The 25,639-nt window shown below is 46.3% G+C and overlaps 1 protein-coding gene across 7 annotated transcripts in view; it reads left to right on the top strand.

The window, feature by feature from the left end:
- The window catches only part of PDE1B (phosphodiesterase 1B), a 130,710-nt gene that overhangs the window by 61,872 nt on the left and 43,199 nt on the right, over positions 1-25,639 (top strand). The window contains exon 1 of one of the 7 annotated variants that reach the window (XM_080990045.1): positions 13,185-13,203. The exons of the other annotated variants lie outside the window; for them this stretch is intronic. The gene's annotated coding sequence lies outside the window, so the exon portion shown is untranslated. Of the gene's footprint in view, positions 1-13,184; positions 13,204-25,639 lie in introns of those variants that run through there. 7 annotated transcript variants of the gene reach the window in all.

Raw genomic sequence — 25,639 nt, 5'->3', positions numbered from 1 at the left:
AATAGACACTGATGCTCAGTTGCTATTCCTAGAGTTAGGAATGTGGGTCACAATCTACCTGTCTGGGTTTAGGCCAGAAGCAGTTTGGAAAGAGGCCAGTGAAAGGCTGGAGGGGAGACATGAGTTTTTGCAGCTAGTTTGCAAGAAGCAGCCTCTCTGGGTGTGCTGCTGCTTGGGGTGGCGGGGGGGGGGGGAACTATTGCTGCTGTATAGGGGCTAGTGGCATCTGATTGGGTCTTGGCATGCTTCTCCCTGTTAAGCTGTTCTATTGGGGTGCAGAACCTTTTTGGCCTGGTGGGCCAGATCTTTTATTTCCTCCCACACCACAGGGCAGTTTTGATAGATAGGTAGGGGCACCCACATGTCACTTATGTGATGACATAATGATGTCAGGTGATTAACAGGTGGGTGGTTGTTCCTAGCTATCAAAGTTGGCCCACAGGGTTGTGGGGGTAATGACTGAGCAGGATTGATATCATGTCATGTTCCGATGCTGGAGCTCTCAGGGAAAGTGGCAAGGCTGGAGGACCATGGACAGCTCCCAGTAAACAACTTGTTCCAACAAAGGTTGGGAGAAGACTTTGCCCTTTCATGCCTGTCTCCAGAGTGCCTCCTCCAGGCTCCACTCTCTTGAGAAAACTTCAAAACATTAATGACCAGCCCTCTGGCCTGAAGACAGGCCCTACTCCTCTGTTCCATAGCCCCCCTCCTGGTGTACTCCCAGTGCTTCTAGATTGGTGTGTACAGTGGACGGTTCCTGGTTCCGTGAGGTACGAAGTCCTGGCCGTATAGGCCCTGGTGGAATGGGAAGTTCCTCTGGGACTCTCTGCCCAACCAGCTCAGCCACAATGCTCTCCCTATTCTCTGCAGCTGGCTGTGAGCCCAGACCCATCTTCCCACTTGGTGCTCCTGTGGCATCCGACCCTGTGTCCAGATCACTGCTGGGTACAGGGGTCATGGCAACTGAACTCCCTGTGCCTCAGCTGATGCAGGGGGGAGTCAATCCTGCTTTCTGCAGGGTTGGGGTAGGCCAGTGAGTTCCCCTTAATAGTCCTTAAGCTAAGGCAATGGTTTGGAAGTGTGTGGCCGATGTCTGGTCAAAAACTCCACAAACGGAGTGGGTAAAGATGCTGGAGAGGGTTTTCCAGGGGCTAGCTGGTTTTTTGGCAGAAGCAAAAAATTTTTTGCGAAGCAATCGAGCACATGCAAATGCATGTGCTTTAAATATACGTATATGATGTGGAATGCAGCTTTCCTAAGCAAAGAATTAGAATTTGGATGGCAGTATAAAAATCATGTCTGTACTGAGTTTTGCAATTAAATGTCCTGGCACCCTGAAAAAAATAACCAACACCCACGGAAAGTGAATGTGCCCAAGTGAATCACACATCTGGCTCTGGCGCTGCTCAGGGGCTCTGCTGCGTGATGCTATTAGCTCCCAGTTGGGTCTGAGATGCAGTTAACTAAATAGCATTGCAAGTTTATTGCATGCGACTGACAGTTCTGATTAGTGCTAATAGGGAGGGAGCGGTGGCAGGGAGCTGCAGACCGGAGAAGCTGGCAGGAAGCTGCTTCTGGAAAAAATGCTCTTTATTTTCTAATAATCTCTTCATTAGGTTTGAAATCTCCCTATGTAATGACCCTGTTGATGAGCAACAGGATCTGCCTGCCGGAGGGGTCTGGAATGAAAAGACAAAAAGCATTTCTGAATGACTTCCTTCCCAATGAAATTGTTGTGGCAATTGCCCCCAAAGCAGGAAGGTTTGATCTCCTTGTCCACCTCTCCTGTGACCCACTAGGGACAAGTTTAAGAGCTAGGCTCTGTATCTTCAAAAACACCACATGGTACAGCTTTCTGAAGAATGCTTTCTCTTTAAGGGTGGACTAAGCAGCTGAAACACATCCCAGTTCAGATTTTCTGGTGCTCAATCAGAGGTCCGTTCCATCCTGTTTTATCTAGATTCTTTTTTGAAAGAATACTGTAAAAGTTCCCTTTTAAATAGTACACATTTTGCATAGTTTTGGTTTTTGTAAAATACACATTTTCCAATTCTTTCCAGTACATTTCCTCATATAATGTGCATTTGAAAAAAAGAAACCTATTTTTATGTGCACCCCCCTTCTCTCCTGCAACCTCCATTTACTATTGAAAGTGACTCCCTGCCTCCTACACTTAATAGGAAGAGTGAGGAACCTAAGACCTGGATCCAACTGTGTCCCTCTCTATCAGGACTCTCCACAGGTTACATCACCTCCTCAGCCACACCCCCTTCCTGCTCTACTTTGCATCCTCCTTAAGTATATCTTACCTGGTCTTGAACTCTGATAACACCTCTTGCTTGCACAGAGGGAAGATAGCTAGAAGTGTCTGAGTGTTTGCAGAACTAGCCCAGGGTTGGCTGTTGTTGGCATCCATCTGTCTTGAGAGACAATGGAGTGCACCGGGGGGGGGGTGTGTTAGTAGCACTGGAGTGACCTCCTCGGGGCGCAAGCCTGGGCAGCATGTATGGAGGACCTGGGCTTCCCAGAAGACAAGACCTCCCTCTCAGCCTCGCTGGTGTGGTCCAAAGGAAAGCAGAGCAAGACGTTTGTCACCAGCTGGGCTGCAGGAGTTGCTGGAAGGAGACGTACAAGGTACCACCCAACCATCATACCATGGATTTGTGTAGGGTTTACTCCTTAGCCTTTTCTTCTCCCAAAGATACCATACGAGACAATGGAGGTTTAGGATCAGAGTTTCTTTCTCCTAGATGGGCTACCTTCCTAGGTGGATGAGCTCCATCTGCCCCCCCTTCCCTCTACAGCACATGCAGAAACCACCTTCTTGACTGTTAGACCCTCTGTTGGTCTCGTCAATCTGTCAGAGCCCGTCTTTGCATGCAGGGGAAATCTCTAACTCACCAAGGGTTTGAGACTCATTGACTCCCCTCACCTGGTTTAACCAGTCTGTCAAAGCTGTTTCCCAGAATGTGACTGCTGTTGCACGTTGTCAGTGTCTAGGAGTCACAGGTGAGAGCTGAGTGCAGGGTGGGGACAAAAGGTGGAGAAACTACCCCAGAAGGAGCACAATGTGTTCCCTAACACCCCATATACCGCAGTGTACAATTCCTGCAATGCAGGAATCTCAGCTAAAGCTTTATAGGCAATCCGGCATGCGCATGTTGGATCAACTTGCTTGTGCTGCCTCTGGTTTGGCCTGTTGCATCGAGGGAAAGCTTTGTGTTTAACCACCAAAGTACCGATTCTGCCCAGATTGAAAGGGAACTGGAGGAGCAAGTTCATGAAATGGTCATGTAAATCAACCGTTAGTGATTGTGGCAACCCTGGCACATTTGTGAGAGGAGATGCTTTTCCTGCTGCTGCTATGAAGCAGCCATCAGTGAGAGTCTCCCTCCTCCTCCCATTTCCTTTTCCACACCCTTGTCCAACAATCTGGCTCCTTTCCTTGGATGTTGAGGTCAGCAGAGTCCGTGAGAACTCCCTGAGTAGGAAGTGGCTGCCCCTCAGTCTCCTCTGCACAGCTGCTATGATGCAGAGTCATCAGCAGCTGGTGGTCAAGTCTGAGCAATGAAATGTCCTAAGGGAGGATGGTGGGGGGGAACCTTGAACCTATTTCTGGCAGCTGGAATCTGTCCCCAGCGGGAGAACAAGGCTTGATCTCATTTGGCTGGCCTGCGTCCCTGGAAAGGAACAGCAACAAGAAGCTATTGACTTCACTAGCCCTTGCTCTCTCTTCTCCTGGAGGAAAACAAATCAAGCACTGGTTGCTTGCCTGTTGTCCTGCAACTCTGAGTAAAGTATCACCTAGGTAAGTGCCCTGCCTTAAACCAGCAGCATTTTTGCTTAACATCCTGCCTGAGGAAGAGCTCTGTCAAACTCCCAAACTAGCTTCCTATTTAGTGAGTTTCCAGTGCTGAAGTAGACATGGCCATGGTATATGTGAAACACCGTCCACATATAACGCAGGGTTTGGGTTCAGGTGTCCACATGCATCACGAAAAAGGAAAAGGAGGCCACTGATTCACATGAGCTAGTTTAAATGTATAGGATGCAAATTTGTAAATAATTATTAATGCAATACAGCTCACCATGGAGAGAGATGGTGACCTCTGTGCCTGCTCAGTCTGCTGTCCAGATGTTCCCTGCTGACTGGCAACTTTAACCTCCTACCCCATATCAGGCTCTCTCTTATTATGAGTCAAACTGGACTTGGACAAACAGAGGACTCCTACAAATCTCTGCCAAAGGACAACCCCCTAAGAGACTGCTATTCATGATGGCTATATTTAACTCCAGCAGCAGGGGCATCATGCCTCTGAACACCATTAATTCGGAACAGCCATGGAGGAGGGGTCTTGCCTCGCTGGCCTGCTTGTGGGCTTCCCTGGGGTGGCCTTTGTGGTCCCATGTTCCCATGACAGCCCTGCCAGTAGAGGACTGTCCTCTGCAAAGTAGGGTACATGGACCGCTCTAGCCTTTTAATTTGTTGTGCATGAGAGAGGGGAGCAAAACCTCTTGTTCTCCACCCCCCACATTTTTCCTTTCTGTGCTGCTATTAAGTAGGTTTTCCAAAGTGAGCCAGGCGAGTGCAGGCGAGGAGAAAATATCTCAGGTGGGCGGGGGGGGGGGAGGACACTCTCTCTCTTTAAAGCAACAGTGTAACTCGATTAAGAAGAATATATTTATCACTCCAAACCATCATACAGGTGGTTGCATCATATGTCAAATGAATCCTCTCAGATGGCTGTGCGAAACCTATTAGTCCTTTTTTGTGGGGGGTGAGATGCCTCCCCTCCTTTTGGCAATGGATGCAAATGGTTGCCCTATCTGCTTCTTCTTCAAGGATGATGTAGTACTTGCTTTCTGCGCCTTGTACTGGACACCAGGTGGGGGAGATCCCCTCTAGTCCGTGAGCTCCTCTCTTCCTTGTGAGTAAGACTCCCAGGACTTGCTTTTATTCCCTGGTGAAGATTTACAGAGAGCTGTGAATGAGGGTGAAAAGATGAGTTGAAAGATTTTCCTGAGCTGGTGTAATGAAAGGCTGGAAGCCGGCAATCCTTTCGCTTCTGTTTCTAATGGAGCTGAGAGTGGTGCAATAGAGGCATCATTTGTCCTGTGGACACAGCTGGTCAAACCGTTTTTACTTTTTGGATTGGATGCAGGGAGGGCACTTCCAGAATGGCACTGCTGCGTTGAAAATCTCTAAGCCTGTAGTATAGATACTCTCAGATAGTTTCCACAGCGAAGGATGGTCCTCCCTCTTCCTCTTCTTCACGTGTGCATCCCCCATTCACATTCCCAGAGGAAAAAAAAGATACACTGGATACCAATGGAGGCAAAATAATTGTGGTTTCCTCAACCCCACCATCCCATTTTCATTCATAGAAGGTCTGCAGCACTGCATCAGCTCAAAACCTTTTGATTGATTGACTGAAATGTTACTAGCCTGGCAGCGTATGCAGAGAACGGCTCTTGTCTCGCAGAGATGATTCCATGCTGGGCCTTCCTGCCCCCTCCCTCTCCTCCTCTCCATATCCAACACCCCTACTTCCAGCTCACCCACTTGCTTTCCATACCAGCTGCAGTGGGGATTGAGTGACTGATAAACCACAATTAAGTCACCCTTTGGTGTGTGCCACTCCCCCCCCCCCCCAGGCATTAGGAGACTGATGTGTTTAAATTTCAGCAGCACAGTTCATGTACAAAACGTGCCCTTGTTTTGCTGGTCATGGCCATGAAATGTTTTGGCAGCAGAACACCCAGAAACCCAACTTCCTGAGAGAGTCATGGTGGCAATATTCTGACGGCTGGGGAAGGGTGACTCTAGATGCCCCTCTTGCTCTTTTTAAAACTCAAGTGTTACACAGCACCTTGCATAGCAACATGAGCAAGAGTGTGGATTGACGAAGGAGCAAGAGCCAATAGTTATTAAGAGGAAGTGCTGTCCTATGCTTGAAGGCATGTGTGTGAAGGACTGTCTGGTCAAGGTCTGGTTTTAAATAAAGAACCTTAACAAAGTTTGCCTTCAAGAGCTAACAGCGTCCACACAGCCAGGCTGAACAGGTACCCTGCTTGCAGACTTCCATTGTGAGATATACTGTATTTCAATTTAAATTGCAGTAATTCTTTCCCAAAGTGAGTGATACCATCCCCTGGGGGACACTGGAATGATCCGGGGGGGGGGGTGCTAGCCTCAGGTGCAGTTGGGGGGCATTGAATAAAAATAAGAGGGTGGTGGAAGCATAAAGAAAGAACAGAAGAGAAGAGAAGAGAAGAGAAGAGAAGAGAAGAGAAGAGAAGAGAAGGAAATGTTGGGGAAAAAAAACAGTTTGTACATATTTCATCTGTTGTGTAATGACACTTACCATTAGGTTGAGCACCGTTGTGGGATGGTGACAATGCCTCCCCTGTATCTGGCGGTCGTGCTGGAGGTGAGAGGTTTTCCCGGGGTTGGGCAAACCCTTTTTGGCTTCCCCCAGGCCTGGGAAGTGGATCACAGCTTGCCTGCCTGTTTGGCCAATGGCAGGCGGGCTGCGGCACTGGCACTGCCCCCGGGGCGGATCAGATGGAGGTGGCAGTTTTCACTCCGCTCTGCTTCATGGGTTTTTATTCCCGGGGCCCGGTCCACCTCCTCATCTAGTTTTGGAAAAGTGTTCATACATATTTCATCTGTTGTGTAACGACGCTTACCGATATAACATGGCATTTTAGTGATTACTTTATTTTCCAAATAAACACAAAATGTAGCAACATAGATACATAGAAGAAAGCAAATTTATCACGGCATCTTTCTGTTTGTTCGCTTAAAGAAGGCAGATTTCCAGGGAGGCGCTGAGTTGTTTTTTCTGAAAAGGGGGTGGTAGGCCAAATACGGCAAGTTTGGGAACATCTGCCTTAGCCTGTGCAATTTCATGCTGCCTGTGCTCTCCTTGGATGATGCATCTCCTTCTTTAATGCATACTTACCCACCCTAAAGGGCACTGAACCTTTCATCTGCCTCCTGGCCTCCCCTGCAACTCTTCTGTTTGCTGTTCACATAGACACCTTGCCCAGATTCTAGAGCTGTGTTTGTGATGCAATGAGAGCCTAGAACCTGGGTAGAAAGAAAAGCAGCTGATTGTGGGGTGCAGAGTTGTGATGGAGAAACGAGCAGGCTGGGAAGGGGTCAAGTGCCCTCCCTTACCCCCCTCCACCCAGCACTTCTCTGCTGGAAATCACACCCTCATGGCCAACAAATTCATGTTGGATCAGGGTATCAACGGCTGCTAGCCATACTGGCTACATTCTTCCTCCACTGCCAGAGGCTGTGTGGGAATGCCATGTGGGTGGGAGTGCTGTTACACTGTGGTCCTGCTTGTAAGTGTCTCCAGGCATCTGGTTGGCCGCTATGGGAACAGGGTGCTGGACAAGATGGGCCTTTGGCCTGATCCAGCATGGTTCTTCTTCTGTTCTTGTTTCCACAAGAGAAGCTTGTAGTTGTACTTTAAATAGATCAGGCTGCACGTGGATCTCTCTGCTTAAGAATCTACATTTGGAGATGATGGGTTGAGGAATAGATGTGGAGTTAATCAAAGGCTAACAATAAGCACTGAGGTTTACTTTGGGGGTTATGCCTTAGCTCAGGCGAAATCCTGGTGTGATAAATTCCTGCTGGATAAGTATACAAATTGATTTCTTCAAAAGCATGGAACCCTAAGAAGTGCCTGTTCTCTCTTTTAAAACTGAGTGTCAGAGAATGTGCTCTAAAGGGGGGAAGCAGGTATTTTTCATTAAAGGTTTTGTGGACGTTGAATGGCTCTCACGGTATCCACCTGCTCTTTGCTCTCTGGCTTAGCAGCTTTTACAAATAGTCTGGTCCGGGACGGGGGCGGCGGGGCAGAAGGAGTTGCTTGCATCAAAATGCAGCCTATGTTAAGATGCTCCTTAAGGTATGGAACTCAAACAGTCTTCTGCTGCAGTCTCAGTATTCATAGCATATACACAGCACATTTTAAAGACAAGCTTAAAACATCCAGCACAAATGCAGAGTGACAGAGATTGATTTCAGCCGGATTGCAGTGGTGGAACTTAAACCTGGACCATGAGGCAGAGCAACAATTGATTAAAAGAAGAAATTTTTGAGCATGTGCAGAGTGCAGTTCCCTCACTCAATATGGCATATTGCTACACCAATAAGGATCGTTTCATATCTGATGTTGCAACTGCCAAACACATGTGAGACTTGGCTCTGCTCTTTCTAGTAATTTAATGACCATTGTAGCCAGGGAGGCTGATTAACTGCAGCTCAAAAACTAGTGCTTCTCAACCAATGAAGTCAAACATTGATGGCAGAATACTTATGCAAAAATTTCTGAGATCGCATGTAACAACTAACCCAGTGCAATAGCAAAGCCTATTCAGTTATGTAACTTTAAGTTCACATTTTCCCCATGTATTGCTCCACTCCCATATTGGCCAGAGTCTCAACAGGCATCACCAGAGCTTTTTCACACAGTACGTGTTTCACTTACGGAATTCAATGCCACTTACTGTGGTGACAGCCAGTAGCTTAGATGGGTTTGAAGTGGATTAGTCAAATTCAGTGAAGATGTCTGTCAGTGGCTACTAGACATGATGGCAGTTTATTACCACCAGTATTGGACGCAGCATATACAGTTGACTCTCAATTTATGTGGAGGTTAAGTCCTGGGATAGCGCATAAAGCCAAAATCACGTATAGTCAAAATGTACATTCTCTGCATCTCCAAATGCTTTCCCAAGCTGTGTGCAATGGCAGGTGGGATTACAAAAGTTTCCCTGCCAGATGCTTGCCCCCCTTTTAATTAATTTTCCTCCAAGAGCATAAAACTGAATTCACACAAGTTAAATTTGCATAAGCTGGAAGTTGACTGTATCTAAATATCAGATGCAGGGGGCAAATGAGGTGAGGGGCGACATCATCACATGCTGCTTGTGGGCTTCCTAGAGGATCTGGCTGACCACAGGCAGAAAGCAGATGCTGGGCTTGATGGTCCTTTGGCCTGATCCAGCAGGGCTTCTCCTCCTTCCCCATCCCTCTTCCTCACTGGATGCCTGTTTGTTTCTGGCCCCAGTTCAGGATGCTGCATTAGTGCTGAAAGCCCTAAAGTGGTAACAAACTTCTCTTGTATGGACACTGCCAAACCTATACTCAACAAGGCAGAACCTCCAGACGGGATTGTTGCAATGCGCTCTGTGTGGGGCTGCCCTTGAAGATGACTCAGAAGCCTCAACTAATCCAACTTGTAGAAGTCAGATTACGGGCTGAGGTTTCATTTCGAACCCATGTAACTCCTTCCCTAGTTACATGGTTTTAACTCCTTCCTCCTAGTTTTAACTCCTTCCCTACAGACCCTCTCAGGTGTTAAAATGGGCAGAGGGCATTTTAGAGTTGGAAGGACCCTGAAGGTCATCTGCTTCAACCCCCTGCAATGCAGGAATCTCAACTAAATAGAATCATAGAATTTTAGAGTTGGGACCCTGAGAGTCATTGTGGGGCTATGCATGATATCACTACCCCTATCCTGGTGTGATTTTGCCCTTCCCCTTGACCTTTCACAAGTTGAACATGAAGATCTGAAGGGACATTCTAGCCACATTGACTTGAGTGTGGCGAGAATCCTCCCCATGACTGAGAACTGTACACGTATCAGTTCCAAATTGAAACGGGGATTTTGCTGCATTCAGCTGAATCCTGTTAAAATCTCCCTGTAGACCTTCATGCTCATAGTGCAAAAAGTTGGGAGGGGATTCTTGGAGGTGGGACAAGCACGCATGAGCCCCTCCCAGGTTGATCCATCTCTTGAATGCAGGAAGAGGGCTGCTATGAGGAGACTGGGTGGAGGAGAGGGGTGCTTTGAGCAGGTGGAGGCAGAGAGGATAGATGATTCTGGTGATATCAAAGGACTCCTTCACTCATGTAACCTCAGAAGAGCACAGAGAGGCAACGTGGGGTGAAAGGAGTATGATTCTGGTGAAATCTCTCAAACTAGACTGCAGTGGTATGGGTTTTCCGCAAAACTTCAAATCGGAAAATGTTTCTATGCAAACATTTGCATTGATTCCCCCCCTCCAGTTTGCACCAGAAAATTTCCTGAATTGCATAGAAATTGATCTAATTTGGCTATCATTTATTTTAATTGTATTTGGTAAACAAAGCTAAGGGAAGTATTCAGCTAACGTTCTGCAGAAGCCCAAGAGGATTCCCCCCTCTCTGCCCTGCCCTGTTCCCAAATCCGTTCCAGAATGTTGGGAGAAACCCCAGAACAGATTTAGGAAGGGCACAGTAGGAGGAGACATTCCGTCACACAAGGAGAAATTCTTGCCCTGGCAGAACATCCAGCTTTCCACTACACTGAATATAACCCCATAAACTTGAAACTGCCAGACTTAATACGGTTGCATTTGCAATTAGCACCCATTCATTGCTGCTAATGAACTCATGTTCCAAACTGTGGTTTGACTCAGAGGTCATCTGCCCTAGGGGAAATGCGGTGACAGCTCAAAGAGGGACCCATCCACCTCAGGGACCATTTTGACTCATCATGAGAAAGAGGAAGTGAAAAATGGTTAGGTATTTCCTCTTAAAAATGCAGCTGGGGATGGGGAAGGATATCTCCCTCTGCTTTTCAGAATTCATGTGCAACTTTCCCCTTAAACACCCACCCACAGCCCAACCTTGTAGCACATGGTAGTGGTGATTGGGTAACAGGCAAGCTGGAACATGTGCAGAGGAGGGCAACCAAGATGATCAAGGGTCTGGAAACCAAGACTCATGAAGGCTGGGTATGGCTAGCTGGAAAAGAGGAGAGGAGATATGAGAGCCATCTTCAAATACCTCAAGGACTGTCACATGGAAGATGAAGTAAACTTGGTTTCTCCTGCTCTAGAAGCAATGGCTTCAAGTTACAAGAAAGGAGACTCCTACAAAACATCAGGAAGAACTTTCTACAGTAAGAGCTGTTCAACAGTGGAATTATCTCCCTCAGGAGGTGCTGGACTCTCTTTCCTTGAAGGTTTTAAAGCAGAGGTTGGATGGCCACCTGTCATGGATGCTTTAGCTGAGATCCCTGCATCACAGAGGGTTGGACTAGACGATGGTTGGGGTCCCTTCCAATTCTACAATTCTATGAGTCTATCATTCTATCATTAGACAGAGAAGGCAATCACTTCAACCACCAGATGCTGGGGGGCAGGGAGCGGCGAAGAGGACAGAGCTATTTGTGCCATGTGAATTGTGGTGCACCAGCTAAGAAGTTGCCTCAAGTGTCTGGGCCAGTGCCTGGGTGGGTGAGGGATAGTGAGATTTAAAATGCACTTTAGATTCGTGTCTCCTGAGGTGAAATGGGAAGCTGCCTTCTCCCCCCACTGAAGCCTTGTCTACTAGGGTTGCACAGCAGCAGCGACTTCCAGAAAGATCTCATGAGATCTCATGGAACTCTTGCAAGAGTTTTGAAAACTGTTGGGAGATGTCGCGGGAAGCCGCTGTCGTGGCCTTGCTTCACTCCACCTCATTGGTGGGGCTGGACCTGCCTCGGGGGCTCTGCTTGTTGTCATCCCCCCCTCCAGTGGAATGCTGCAAGGGAAGTTCCCTTGAGAGTGGATGGAAAGAAAAGGAAGTTTCTAGAATTGACACTCAGGGATTTCACAGTACAACCAGTACCTCTGATTTAGGCTGCAGCCTTGCAAGGGTTATTGCTGCTCAACACTGGAGGCCAATGTGCCACCACACATGTGCCCCAGAGGTGTTTTCTGGTGCCCACAGGGTCATGTCCCCTCCTTGCCCCTCCTTTCACTGAAATCAGGCTTGAAATAAACCTTCTGTTGTAGCCAATAGACGCCTCATTGCACCATGGAGGGCATTTTTGGCAGTGTGTCTGAGGGGTCACAGCTGGGTAAGAGAGGGTTACCCAGGCAGGGTGGCAGAATGGATCGGGTGTTGGACGGCTGGGGTTCAAATCCCTGCTCTGCCACAAAGCTTAGGGGATGAATGTGGGCCAGTCAGTGTCCCTCAGTCTAACCTACCTCACAGGCTTGTTGTGAGTGTAAAATGTGGGAGGAGAAGCGTGTTTGTCACTCTGAGCAACTTGGAGGGTGGGAGGGGGGAAATAGGTAAGCAAACAGCTGGATTGGCAAAGTGTTCTCAGAAGGAGTTGGATGCTGAATGCACAGAGGTAAGCTGATACATGAACATGTGGAAAAGCAAATTCTGTGAGGTCTTGTTTTCCACATTCTTGTTTTCAAAAATTTATTTCACTGACTCTCGTCCTTTGGGAGAAATAGGGCATTGTCCGCCCCCCAACCACAAAAAAAAAGAGCTTGGTGCAAAGTGCTTCTGACCATGTGCAGACTGTTCTGTTCCCTTTTTTAAAAAAATAACAATGAAATCACTGAACACACCTGTTTTATATTTTGTGTTCCAGCAACTGAATGCAAAGATGAAATTCTGACTAGTTTTGCAACCTGCTGCATTTCAGTGTCCTAAAAGAGCGGAGGTTGCTTCTTGGGCTGCTAGTCATTTTAGGCAAGGCTTCATTTACTTTTTTGAACCTCCTCCCCCCCTTCCAAAACAAACAGGCCGTTCCCACACATTCCCTGCTCGCCCCCATCACCCCTGGGGAGCAGCCTGCCCATCCCCCTTGGCCTCTGCTGGCTGCCAATAGATGTTCCTGTGATATAAATGATAAATGGCTTTTCACAGGCAAAAATAGTCAGTGGTGGTGTCCGATAGTCTGCCAAGCCAGCAGTTGAAGCCAGCCTGCATCTATTGAAGCGCATATTCCTCCCTCTCTCCGGTTGCCTTAAATGGCTTTTGTGCGTTTCCTTTTTTGCCTTTGCTAGCGGTAGTGAACCTTTTCTACCTTGTGTCCCTCCCAACCGCAACTCACAAACTCTTGTGGACAGAAGGCCTGACAACCCTACCGCAGGTTGCATCCTGTGCAGCAACCCAGCATTTAAGCAAGAAGGGGGAACAACCCCTTTGCTGTGGTGAAGAAAGAAGAAATATCAGGATGTTTTTAGAAAATAAACAGTGGACTAGGCCCTGGCTGGTGGTGCTGAAGCCCTCCTGGACTGACAGGGTGGAGCCTGAAGGCTCTTGTGGACAGTGAAGGTCCTCAGTGCCTCTCTGCTCATGGCAGAGGTTCTTCAAGTCCAGCGGGCCCATATGCACAGCCCCATCCTCAGGTAAGAACAGGGAGTGGTATTTTCCTGGGCTGAGGCTGCAATCCTGCACAGACTTGCTGTGCAGTCCTAAGTATGGTGGCATTCAACTCGGTTTTTAAGTTGAGCAGATCTGTTGCAATGAATGGAGCTGACTTAGCCATGTCCATTAATTTCAGTGGGTTTGATCAGAGTAAAGACTTAGCTGAATACCAGCACCCTCTGTCTACTCAGAAGCAAGTTCTAATTAATTCATTGGAGTTTGCACCCAGGTAAGTGGGGTTAGGATTACGTAGGAGTTTGTCCACTGAACTCAGTGGGGTTTACTTCTGAGCAGACAGGTAGAGGCTTGTGCTATAGAAGTTCTGAGTTGTTGTATAGCTGGACTAGAAAGTGCTCCTGCACCTGGGGGGTTTGTTTGGCTGCTTCTAGCTTTCAGCCAGGCTGCCTTTTCAAGATGGAAAACCCACTAATGGTGTGCTCAAAGTTATGTTATACTGTTTATGTTCCTCCTCCTCCTTCCTCTTCTTTTGAAAAGTGCCTTGTTGTTGTCGTTTAGTCGTGTCCGACTCTTCGTGACCCCATGGACCAGAGCACGCCAGGCACCTGTGTCCTCCACTGACTCCCGCAGTCTGGTCAGACTCATGTTTGTAGCTTCGAGAACACTGTCCAACCATCTCGTCCTCTGTCGTCCCCTTCTCCTTGTGCCCTCCATCTTTCCCAACATCAGGGTCTTTTCCAGGGAGTTTTCTCTTCTCATGAGGTGGCCAAAGTATTGGAGCCTCAGCTTCACGATCTGTCCTTCCAGTGAGCACTCAGGGCTGATTTCCTTAAGAATGGAGAGGTTTGATCTTCTTGCAGTCCATGGGACTCTCAAGAGTCTCCTCCAGCACCATAATTCAAAAGCATCAATTCTTCAGCGATCAACCTTCTTTATGGTCCAGCTCTCACTTCCATACATCACTACTGGGAAAACCATAGCTTTTACTATACGGACCTTTGTTGGCAAGGTGATGTCTCTGCTTTTTAAGATGCTGTCTAGGTTTGTCATTGCTTTTCTCCCAAGAAGCAGGCGTCTTTTAATTTCATGGCTGCTGTCACCATCTGCAGTGATCATGGAGCCCAAGAAAGTAAAATCTCTCACTGCCTCCATTTCTTCCCCTTCTATTTGCCAGGAGATGATGGGACCAGTGGCCATGATCTTCGTTCTTTTGATGTTGAGCTTCAGACCATATTTTGCGCTCTCCTCTTTCACCCTCAATAAAAGGTTCTTTAATTCCTCCTCACTTTCTGCCATCAAGGTTGTGTCATCTGCATATTAGAGGTTGTTGATACTTCTTCTGGCAATCTTAATTCTGGCTAGGGATTCATCCAGCCCAGCCTTTCGCATGATGAATTCTGCGTGTAAGTTAAATAATCAGGGAGACAATATACAGCCTTGTTGTACTCCTTTCCCAATTTTGAACCAATCAGTTGTTCCATATCCAGTTCTAACTGTAGCTTCTTGACCCACATAGAGATTTCTCAGGAGACAGATGAGGTGATCAGGCACTCCCATTTCTTTAAGAACTTGCCATAGTTTGCTGTGGTCGACACAGTCAAAGGCTTTTGCATAGTCAATGAGGCAGAAGTAGATGACTTTCTGGAACTCTCTAGCTTTCTCCATAATCCAGCGCATGTTTGCAATTTGAAAAGTGCCTTAGTGATGGTTAATAAATTCTATAGTACTTGAGGGAAAAATAAAGAAGACTGTAATACCTTAAAGACCAGCAGTTTCATTCTTTGTAAGCCGAGCAGACCCATTGTCTGTGCCAGATTTTAGGGGCTCTTGGGGGAGATTCAGTATTCAGTGGGGGGCTCTTCCTGAATGAGTCCACCTCCATGGCACTGTCGCCACTGCCTAGCCACTTACTTAATTAACAATTTTCTACATTTCATAGAATCATGGAATTGTAGAGTTAGTCCAACTCTCTGGAATGCATGAATCTCAGTCCCCAGGCCCCCAACCAGACCAGACCCTGCTTACCTTTGCAAATGTGCTAGCAATTTTATTGCTGCACCACTGTTTTATATTCCACCTTTCCTCCAAGGAGCTCAGTGCTCCCCCCCCCCAGCTCTATTTATCCTAACAACAACCCTGTGGGTTAGGTTAGATTAGACTAATCCACAGTGACTGGTCCAAAGTCACCCAGTGTACATCACATCTGGTGTGATGGCTGAGACCCTACCTGCCTGTACACTGTCTCACCAGTGATGCATGCTCTGGTTTTCTCCTGCTTGGACTACTGCAATGTGCTCTACCTGGGGCTACCTTTGAAAGCGGCTCAGAAACTGCACATAATCCAGAATGCAGCATCTAGACTGGTGACCAGGACCATATAACACCAGTCCTAAGTACACTGGCTCCCAGTATGTTTCTGAGCACAATTCAAAGTGTTGGTGCTGACCTTTAAAGCCCTAAATGGCCTCGGTCCAGTATACCTGAAGGAGCGTCTCCACCCCCATTGTCCAGCTTGGACACTGAGATCCAGCTCCAAGGGCCTTCTGGCAGTTCCCTCACTGCATGAAGTGAGGTTACAAGAAGAGGGCCTTCTTGGCAGCGGCACCCTCCTTGTGGAATGCCCTCCCATCAGATGTCAAATAAACAACTGCAGTGGTACCTCGGGTTACATATGCTTCAGGTTACAGACTCTGCTAACCCAGAAATATTACCTCGGGTTAAGAACTTTGCTTCAGGATGAGAACAGAAATCATGCAGTGGCGGTATAGCGGCAGCAGGAGGCCCCATTAGCTAAAGTGGTGCTTCAGGTTAAGAACAGTTTCAGGTTAAGAACAGACCTCCAGAATGAATTAAGTTCTTAACCCGAGGTACCACTGTATCTGACTTTTAGAAGAGATCTGAAGGCAGTCCTGTGCAAGGAAGTTTTTAATGTTTGAAGTTTTATTGTCTTTTTAATATTTGTTGGGAGCCGCCCAGAGTATCTGGGGAAGCCCTGTCAGATGGGCAGCATATAAATAAGAACATTATTTATTATTACTATTATTGGGGATTCAAACCTTGTTCTCCCACAGCTTAGTCAACTACAGATGGGAGCTCATCGCAGGGTGGTGGGTTCAAGCCCCACATTGGGCAAAAGGTTCCTGCAAGGGGTGGGCTAGAATGCCCTCCTGCTCCCTTCCAACCATGATTCTAAGATTCTAGCCACCACACTACTCTGGGATACTGGAACAGAATACAAGGAAAGCAAATTGGGAGCATTTCTTTTTGGTTGATACTCCACATTTCCTCCAAGTTGCCTCAGTGAGATGCATGGCTGAGCACCCTCTGTGCTCTCCCTCCGCACCACTGCGAAGGCTGCTGTTCCTTCTCCGCTTTGCTTTGGCCCTGCTTGTGTGCTTCCAAAGTGCAGTAATCAGGCAAAGATGGGGAGGAAGAACAATAGAATCGTAGGAAGATCACAGCCAGGGGACTTGGGGCAGGGCAGGCAGTAAGCAAAGGTTCCCTGCTAGGGCGTAGGCCTTGGCGGATGCCCAACAATGCTGACCCCTTCTGTTGGCCCAGCTTGGCACCTAGCTGGCCATTCTGGCTGGGGCTGGTGTGAGCTGGAGTCCAACAACATCTGGAGGGCCACAGATTCTCCTCTGGGATAGATGGAGTGGGGAATCAGTGGAATAAGGTTACCCTGGAATACCAGATATCTGTGGGGGCACTCTTGCAGTGCAAAAGTGGTGTTTTGGGGCCCCCTGTTTGCTTTGTTTATTCCTTCTTTGTGCCCTAATTGAGTTCTGCTTGAGCAGTATTAATCCGCCCCCCCCTCAACTATTTCTTCTTCCTAGAAATATTGACATCACTGTTCCCATCAGTGACAATGTCACTGAGGGCAGATGCATCTAATTTAGAATGAGGTCCTTCTTTCCAGAACTGCATCGCCTTCACTTCGCCTGAATGGGTGACCAAGAGGGGAACAGGCCCCTCCCCTTGAATCTTTTTCTTTTCTGAGTATTTAACTCTTTAAAGTAGGTTTAATTTTTTTTAAAAAAACTTTGAAAATGTGCCTCTTAAATCAGGGACAGCAAGGCAACCTTCTGTTTTCCTTAAGTGTGATCAAGTTTGCAGAGTTTTTTTCTTGACTGGGCCAGATCAGCTCTGGCTGCGTTTGAAAAAAAGCTTTTGTTTGTACCAAATAAATCAAGACAGTAACTATGCCATGGTGTTGTAAGGTCATTGTAGCCACTGGACTTAGTGGGGTGTGTATGTGTCCTTCGATGGGTGTGTGCCCTTATACTTCAGAATGTGGGGAGTAGGGATGTGAAAAACTGTCAGTTTTGGTTTCTCGGAGTTTTGCATTTTTCAAATGTTGCTTTCACTCTCCACATTGCCGCAAAAGTTTGCAGTTTATTTTAACAAAATCCAACATAAAATCATCAGCATTATGGTGTTTCTCCTTATATATACATGTTTTTACATATTACATATTATATATGGTCTGAATCAACAGAAGTCTGGTGTCCCAATCAAGTGACTTGTTAGTCTTGCTCTATACTGTTTTGGTCAGACCACACCTGGACTACTGTGTCCAGTTCTGGGCACCACAGTTTAAGAATATTGACAAGCTGGAACATGTACAGAGGAGGGTGACCAAGATGATCGGGAAACCAAGCCTTATGAGGAATGATTGAGGGAACTGGGTATGTTAAACCTGGAAAAGAGGTGACTGGGAGGAGATATGATAGCCATCTTCCAATATCTCAAGGGCTGTCACATGGAGGAGGGATGGGGCTTGTTTTCTCCTGCTCTGGAGGGGAGGACCTAAACCAATGGCTTCAAGTTACAAGAAAGGAGATTCTGACTAAAGATTAGGAAAAACTTTCTGACACTAAGAGCTGTTCAGCAGCAGAAGGGACTCCCTTGGGAGGTGGTGGACTTGCCTTCCTTGGAGGTTTTTAAACAGAGGCTGGACGGCCATCTGTGATATATGATCTAGCTGAGATTCCTGCATTGCAGGGGGTTGGACTAGATGACCCTCGGGGTCCTTTCCAACCCTATGAGTCTATGATTTTATGCCATTTTCCCCATTATAGACATTTTTGCAATTTCCCCTAATGTACCTTCATGTGCTATGCCTTTGATGTCTATTTTACCCTAGTGTGTGTGTTTTTATACACATTCTGCTAAGAAGTGCAAAAATTTGCGGAAGTGCTTGCTTCTACATGCGAAAGTTGAGGGATAGCTGTGTTCCGGTTCGGAACATTGTTTCGGAAACTGCAGCTTAGGTGAGTGTGCCTTTGAATGCGAACTGAGCTCCTCCCCCATCTCTAGTGGTGACCCAACCCTGCACTGCCCCCCTGCCCTTTCACCCACCCAGCCCGGCTCAGTCTGCTGAGCATTGCTACACACTTCTGCCCCAAAGTCCTGCCCTTGTGGCTGCATCTTCCAGGCCTTGGGTCTCTTGCAGGGAGTTTCTTCAAGCAGAACTCCTGGTGTGGAAGGATATGGGTGCGAATTTTTGTCTGGAAACTTCCTTCCCTTCCTAAGGAAAGCTGAATGGCATATCAATGTTGAGCGAAGTTAAAGCAGCTTGCAAGACGGTTGCGAGGCAGCAGCTTGTGAAGTCCCGTACCCCCCAGCTAACATGCTGTTTAGCGTTCTACTCGCACAATGTGGCTGATCACGATCAGGACTGGTGCCCACACAAGGTGCCTGCCACCAGAGTGTGACAAGTGTAGGGACCCTGGTGGGTGTGGGGCGGAACGAACAGCTCATTACAAACACAAAGAAAACTCTCTGCCATCGCTCACATGCTTGTTGTGCTAAAATGCTGCAAGTCAACTTTCTGCAGTTACCTAGTAACGCTACCAGGAGGGAAAGTAAGTTGCACGGCGATGTTTCCAACTTGAGACCTTGCAGTGGGTTTGAGGGTCACCTTTGCCTCTCTTCTCCATAACTGGGGTCCCTAGAAATGAGAGGCTCCTTGGAGAGGTGGGGGGCAAATCTGGGCCCAAAGGGGAGGTACTCTGAGGAGAATGTGGCTTCGCTTTCAACTGCAGCTTGCACAATTTCTCCAGCCTTCATGGCTTGTGCCTGTGTGCTGCCATCTGCTACTGATATTCCTCAGCAGCAGGAGGGAAGTGTGGAATCACACACACACACACACACACACACACACACACACACCACTGATTCTGATCCAGTTTTTATGGTTTGGGGGAGAGGCAGGATGTTTCTTAGAGCCTCACATTTTTTTCTACTCTGTCCTCTGCTGCATTTAGGGAACCAGGGTGATGATATAGGAAGTGGAGAATTCCCCACCCCTACCAGTGCGTTTGGCACCTTCATCTTTTAGAGCAGGCACAGGCAAACTCGGCCCTTCAGATGTTTTGGGACTACAACTCTCATGATCCCTAGCTAACAGGACCAGTGGTCAGGGATGATAGGAACCGTAGTCCCAAAACATCTGGAGGGCCGAGTTTGCCTGTGCCTGTTTTAGAGGATGCACCTCTTAATGCTGGTCATCAACACCTGAGATATATATGTTAGGACCCATTCTATCCTTGTAACTGTAATCTGTTTTAATTTGTTTTAGACATCGCATTTTCAAATAGCTGTAGCGTACCCTTGCACCTTATGGTGAAGGGTGGGCAAGAAATCATCATCATCATCAACATCAAGTAATAATAAAACAATTATTGCAACTTGCCTTATATGGCTCTTGAAGAATATCCTCACAGCAGCCTTAGAAGGCCAGGCTTATCCATCAGATACGCTGCCAGCCTGTTTGCTGTGCTCCCCACACTTCCCTTTCCTCCCTCTCAGACCCTTCAACCCTTACCCACTCAATCTCCTTTAGCCCCCTCCCCTCCAATCCCCAAAGCTGCCCCTCCCCCAACAGTTCACAGAGGAGAGAGGAATGAAGAGGAGACAGACTTTCTTTCCTTCTTCCTCCGGTGCTGCCCAAATGAAGTGCACATTTTGAAATGCAGACTCCCTTCTGCCGGCAGGACACTAAGGGGAGATAGACTTCAACCTGTGGTGAGCTGACAGTGGTGGGGAGCACATGAAGGCTTGCCTGTGCTGCCCTCCCAGCTGCCCACTTGCTCATGCCATTGGACCACCTGCCAATTCACTCTCTCACTCAGCCAGGCTGCCTGCTGGCTTGGACCCCAGGCTTGCCTCGCTTTGTTATGCACACATGTGAGCAAATAAGCAAGTGGACTGGTGTGTGGCAGCCACAACGATTACGGGGAACATGGGAAGGCCTGATGAGCCATTTCAAACCTGCTCGCTCTGCTCGCCTGCTTGCTTCTACTGCTGCCCTTCCTGCTCCACTCAGTTGCTGTGTCCAATGTTGTCATGCTGCAGTTTGTGTGGCCACCTAGTGGTGGCCACACAAACAGCAGCATGACAACTCTTTTTTTGTAAAAATATTATATAGTAAGATATGGCTATGCATGCATATAATAGCAATGGCTGAGTTGACCACCTTATTGTTTACTTGCTAATGATTAGTGATGATCACTTGATGTTTCACTAGGGTTGTTCATCTGCTTACTAGAATGTACGGTCTCTGGAAGTTGAGTCTCCTTGTGGGGCAGGCATGCGATCATCTTTAGTCCTCCAGTGCGCGTGTGTTTTGATGCATGCACAGGAACGCGGAGTCTTCTCTAGGCCACTACTTGCTGCTTCACATGCTGCAGCTGCCCATGTTAATTTGAAAAGTGGTGGACTCATAATCTGGTGAACCGGGTTTGATTCCCTGCTCCTCCACATGCAGCTGCTGGGTGACCTTGGGCCAGTCACATTTCTCTGAAGTCTCTCAGCCCCACTCACCTCACAGAGTGTTTGTTGTGGGGGAGGAAGGGAAAGGAGAATGTTAGCCGCTTTGAGACTCCTGAAGGGGAGTGAAAGGAGGGAAATCAAGTACAAATTCTTCTTCTTCTTCTTCTTCTTCTTCTTCTTCTTCTTCTTCTTCTTCTTCTTTTTAAAATAATATTTATTAGTAGTTTCAAAGTTATAAAGAAAAAAGAAAAATTAAAAACAACACTATAATTCATAGGAAAAAAAAGAAACAACAATACAACAAAAAAATAAAAAGAAAAATGGAAAACAAAAGAAAAAGGAAAACAACATAGATCCCAAATTACATATCTATAACTTCCATTTGCTTGTTTCATTGACCTCCTCACACCTCCCTTTTTGTATTCTAATTTAATTAGTTATTTCAGCAAATTCTTTCCATCTTTCTAAATTTTTGTTAAAAAATTTATCTTGACAGTTTAACTTAATAATTAGCTCAGCAAATCCTTACCATCTTTCCCCATATTCTGTTATTCAAATTACCTTAATTTATTTAGCCTTATCTTACCCTAAAATACCTTAAAGCTTAGATCTTAGTTTTCAAATATACATAACTCCTGATATCATTTCTGCTAGAGTCATATAGTTTCATTCCAACATTTTCCCTAATATTCATAATTTTTTAGCTAATTCCCTAAATCAAAAGTTTCCTTTATAAATTTTCTTCCAATCTTCATCCAGCGTCTCATCTTCCTGGTCTCGGATCGTGTCAGTCCTTACTGTCCAATCCATCTAGTCCATCAACCTGGAAGCCTTATGTCTGAGGCCCTTAAGTCTCTTCCATGTCCCTTCTGCATTTCTTCTTCTTCTTGTTTATACTTGCCCTTTTCCTTGTCTTTTGTTGGTCTCTTTCTTAATTCCTTTCCTTTCTCATTGAGGAGTAGTTCTCTGGGGGGTTCCAACCCAGAATTGTCTCCGTCTCCCTTCATCAAACCCGCCCATTCCCCACAGTCCCACTCCCCACAGTCCTCGATAAAATCCAAAAAGTATTTAAGAACATATTTCAAGGTCTCTCCAAAGTTGGGAACCTCCTCAGCACCAGACTCCCCCTGGCCCATTCCAACTTCAATCTTCAATGACAGCGGCTTATGCTCCTGTAGGGCCTCGGGTCTCTCCATTTATATTATTTGAGGTGCAACCGCATCCTCCTCCATTATCTTCTGTTCTTGCCCAGTCAGTACAGATTCATGAGTTGGTCCCTGAATAATTTCTGTATCAATGTTCCCTGTTTGTCCACAGTTATTAACCACAACAGTCAAATCCACTTTTTCATTCATCAAGTCCATCTTCTCACGCATCTGTTCCAACAGGGCACTTGTCTTGCATAAGGCAAGCACCCAATCTTCCTCCCAGCTCATCTTTAGGCAAGGTCAGAAAAGACTGTTCCCACGGTCTTAATCTCACAGCTGTTGAGTCCTCAAGTATACTGTTGCAACAATTTAACAAGCTCCCTCTAGAGGAGACAATTTCTATTTGTATCCATTTTTTTTTTTTTTAAGGCAAGTCCAACAAAGGAAAATTACTTATGTTTTTCAGATATTTTCCGGATATTTTGTTTCTTTAAGATGCAAAAGGCAACCTTGGAATCAGCTTGTTTCTCTTCTTTAACTATCTGTCAAAATATTCCATTCACAGTCAATGAACCTACAATTTCTGTCTCTGACACCCCGTTCCCAGGTTAGAGACGGTGGAAACTCATCCTTCTCACTCCCTCTCCTGCAGGGGTTAAACAACCCCCCCCCTTTTCTCCTGCTTCCAAGGGGGTTTCAGTAGTTCTGAATGAAGGAAATTTAGACTTTTTTGACAGCTTTCCAGGCTTTAGCTTACAAAGTTTTTGCTTTAGTCTATATACAAAAAGCAGAAGGCAGACTTCCTGTTTTGAACCTTCCCGCTTCGATGCCAGATTAAGATATTTCTTGATCCAATTTTCCGTTTCTACTCACGGGTACTTGTTTTAAATCCAATTGTCCACAGGAAAAAGTCAGCGCTCTCTGGCAATGGCTGTGCAGCTTCACTCTGTGAAAGTAGCAATCAGTTCGCAGCACCGCGCCGCTCACCCTGCTTCGATCCGGCGCCCCAAAAAGGGGTTCCCGGTGAGTAGGGGGGGCGCTTCTGGTGCCCTGCCGAACCCCACGTTCCCAGGCTTCCTCCGCCTGGGATTTCTAGCGGGTCCCCGCTTCTTCTTCTTCTTCTTCTTCTTCTTCTTCTTCTTCTTCTTCTTCTTCTTCTTCTTCTTTAATGCATGATACAGCAAGCACTTTCCTCCCTAGTGGTATGTCATTTATCAAAATAATAAATGTGTGTGCTCTTTGCTGCTTCTGATATGTGGCTGAGTTTTTCTTAATTGGTTGTCTCCCCACCCTCTACTAATCAGTATCTGGACAGTAAATGTCATCTGATCTGGGCAGATGGGCCTCCTTGTCTTTAGTAACTTAGCACTAGAACTGGTGGACATCCGGTGAAGCTGAACGTTGGAAGATTCAGGGCAGATAAAAGGAAACCCTTCTTCAAATAGCACATAGTTAAACGATTGAATTTGTTCACGCAAGAGGCAGTGATGGCCAGCTGGCTTTGAAAGAAGATTAGACAAACTCATGGAGGGTAAGGCTATGAATGGCTACTAGTCAGGATGGCTTTGTTCTGCCTCCCCTGTCAGAGGCAGTTGTTGGAGCTTGCAGGAGGGGAGAGGGTTCTTGCATCCCGGTCTTGCTTGTGGTCTTCCCATGGGTGTCTGGTTGGTCTGAGAGAACAGGATGCTGGACTAGATGGGCTACTGGCCTGATCCAGCAAAGTTCCCACTGTGTGGAAGGGGCTTGAGAATAGCCTTTTTAGCTGTAATGCCTTAAGAGACATGAAAAAAGGTTTGCAATTGGGTAAAAGCTTAATGGTAAGGATTTCCTGAACTAACAAATTGAACTGGAATACAAAAAAGGGAGGTATGAGGAGGTCCGGGGAAATAAGTGTAGGGAAGATAGGTTATGGAAAATTAATGTCTTTTTAACTGTTTTATTTGGTATGTTTCTTTTTATTTTTTACTTTTTTGGTTATATTTTAAAAACTTTATTCTTTTTCTCTCTGTATTCTGTATTTTCTGTATTTTTTGAAACTTTAATAAATATTATTTAAAAAAAAAGAGAATAGCCTTTTTTATGTTTTCTGCCTTTAAAAAACAAAAAACAACAACAACAAATGCTCAAAGCAGTGCACAGCAATATTTAAAGCCATTGTAATAAACCAAGTAATAAATTCACTGAGCAATATATAAACAATATGGAGATAGCCATAAAAACAGCCTTGGCTCAGCTGATAGAAAGCCATGCTTTGCTATAAATTCTCATATACAAACAGTAGAACTATGTTTCTTGTACTCTGGAATACCGTGATAAGAACATGAGGAGAATTGCCATATTGGATCATTATTTTGCTTGCCATGTGACCCTAAAATGATTTCCAGAAGATAAAAAGGATGATAACTGTTATGTACTAAGCTTGGATCCTAGAACAATAGGCATGTAGGATCCTAGAATGCAACAACTGATTGGCTTGCAGGAAAAGACCAATCAGGCTCCAGGAGGGAAGCAGAAAGCAGAATCAGCCAATCAGACGGGACCCATTGTGTAAATAATGTATATAAAACCTGAGGTTTGGGGGGAAACTTAACTTCTGTTCTACAAGCTGCAATAAAGAGCATGAAATTACTGTGCAACTCCAAGTATATTTCAATAACCCACCTTTACTTGTTCCACAACTGCCTTGAAATACAGAGATTCCAAACAAGCATGGATTGGCAGTGACTATTCCAGGGTTTTTAACAGCCCCACCTGGAGATTCTGGGGACTGAACCTGGGATCTTCTGCGTGCAGAGCTGGCACTCTGCCACTGAGGGAAACACCATCAGAGCACTCCTGACATATGGTTGTCAAGCCTCTGCTTAAAGACCTCCAAAGAAGGAGACTCCACCACACTCCTTGGCAGCAAATTCCACTGTCGAACAGCTCTTACTGTCAGGAAGTTCTTCCTAATGTTTAGGTGGAATCTTCTTTCTTGTAGTTTGGATCCATTGCTCCGTGTCCGCTTCTCTGGAGCAACAGAAAACAACCTTTCTCCCTCCTCTATGTGACATCCTTTTATATATTTGAACATGGCTATCATATCACCCTTAACCTCCTCTTCTCCAGGCTAAACATGCCCAGCTCCCTTAGCCGTTCCTCATAAGGCATCGTTTCCAGGCCTTTGACCATTTTGGTTGCCCTCCTCTGGACACGTTCCAGTTTGTCAGTGTCCTTCTTGAACTGTGGTGCCCAGAACTGGACACAGTATTCCAGGTGAGGTCTGACCAGAGCAGAATACAGTGGCACTATTACTTCCCTTGATCTAGATGCTATACTCCTATTGATGCAGCCCAGAATTGCATTGGCTTTTTTAGCTGCCGCGTCACACTGTTGGCTCATGTCAAGTTTGTGGTCAACCAAGACTCCTAGATCCTTTTCACATGTACTGCTCTCAAGCCAGGTGTCACCCATCTTGTATTTGTGCCTCTCATTTTTTTTGCCCAAGTGCAATACTTTACATTTCTCCCTGTTAAAATTCATCTTGTTTGTTTTG

Source organism: Podarcis pityusensis, assembly GCF_964106645.2.
Source record: "Podarcis pityusensis genome assembly, chromosome: 2".
Taxonomy (NCBI): Eukaryota; Metazoa; Chordata; class Lepidosauria; order Squamata; family Lacertidae; genus Podarcis; species Podarcis pityusensis.
This window is presented reverse-complemented; position numbering and strand designations above follow the sequence as displayed.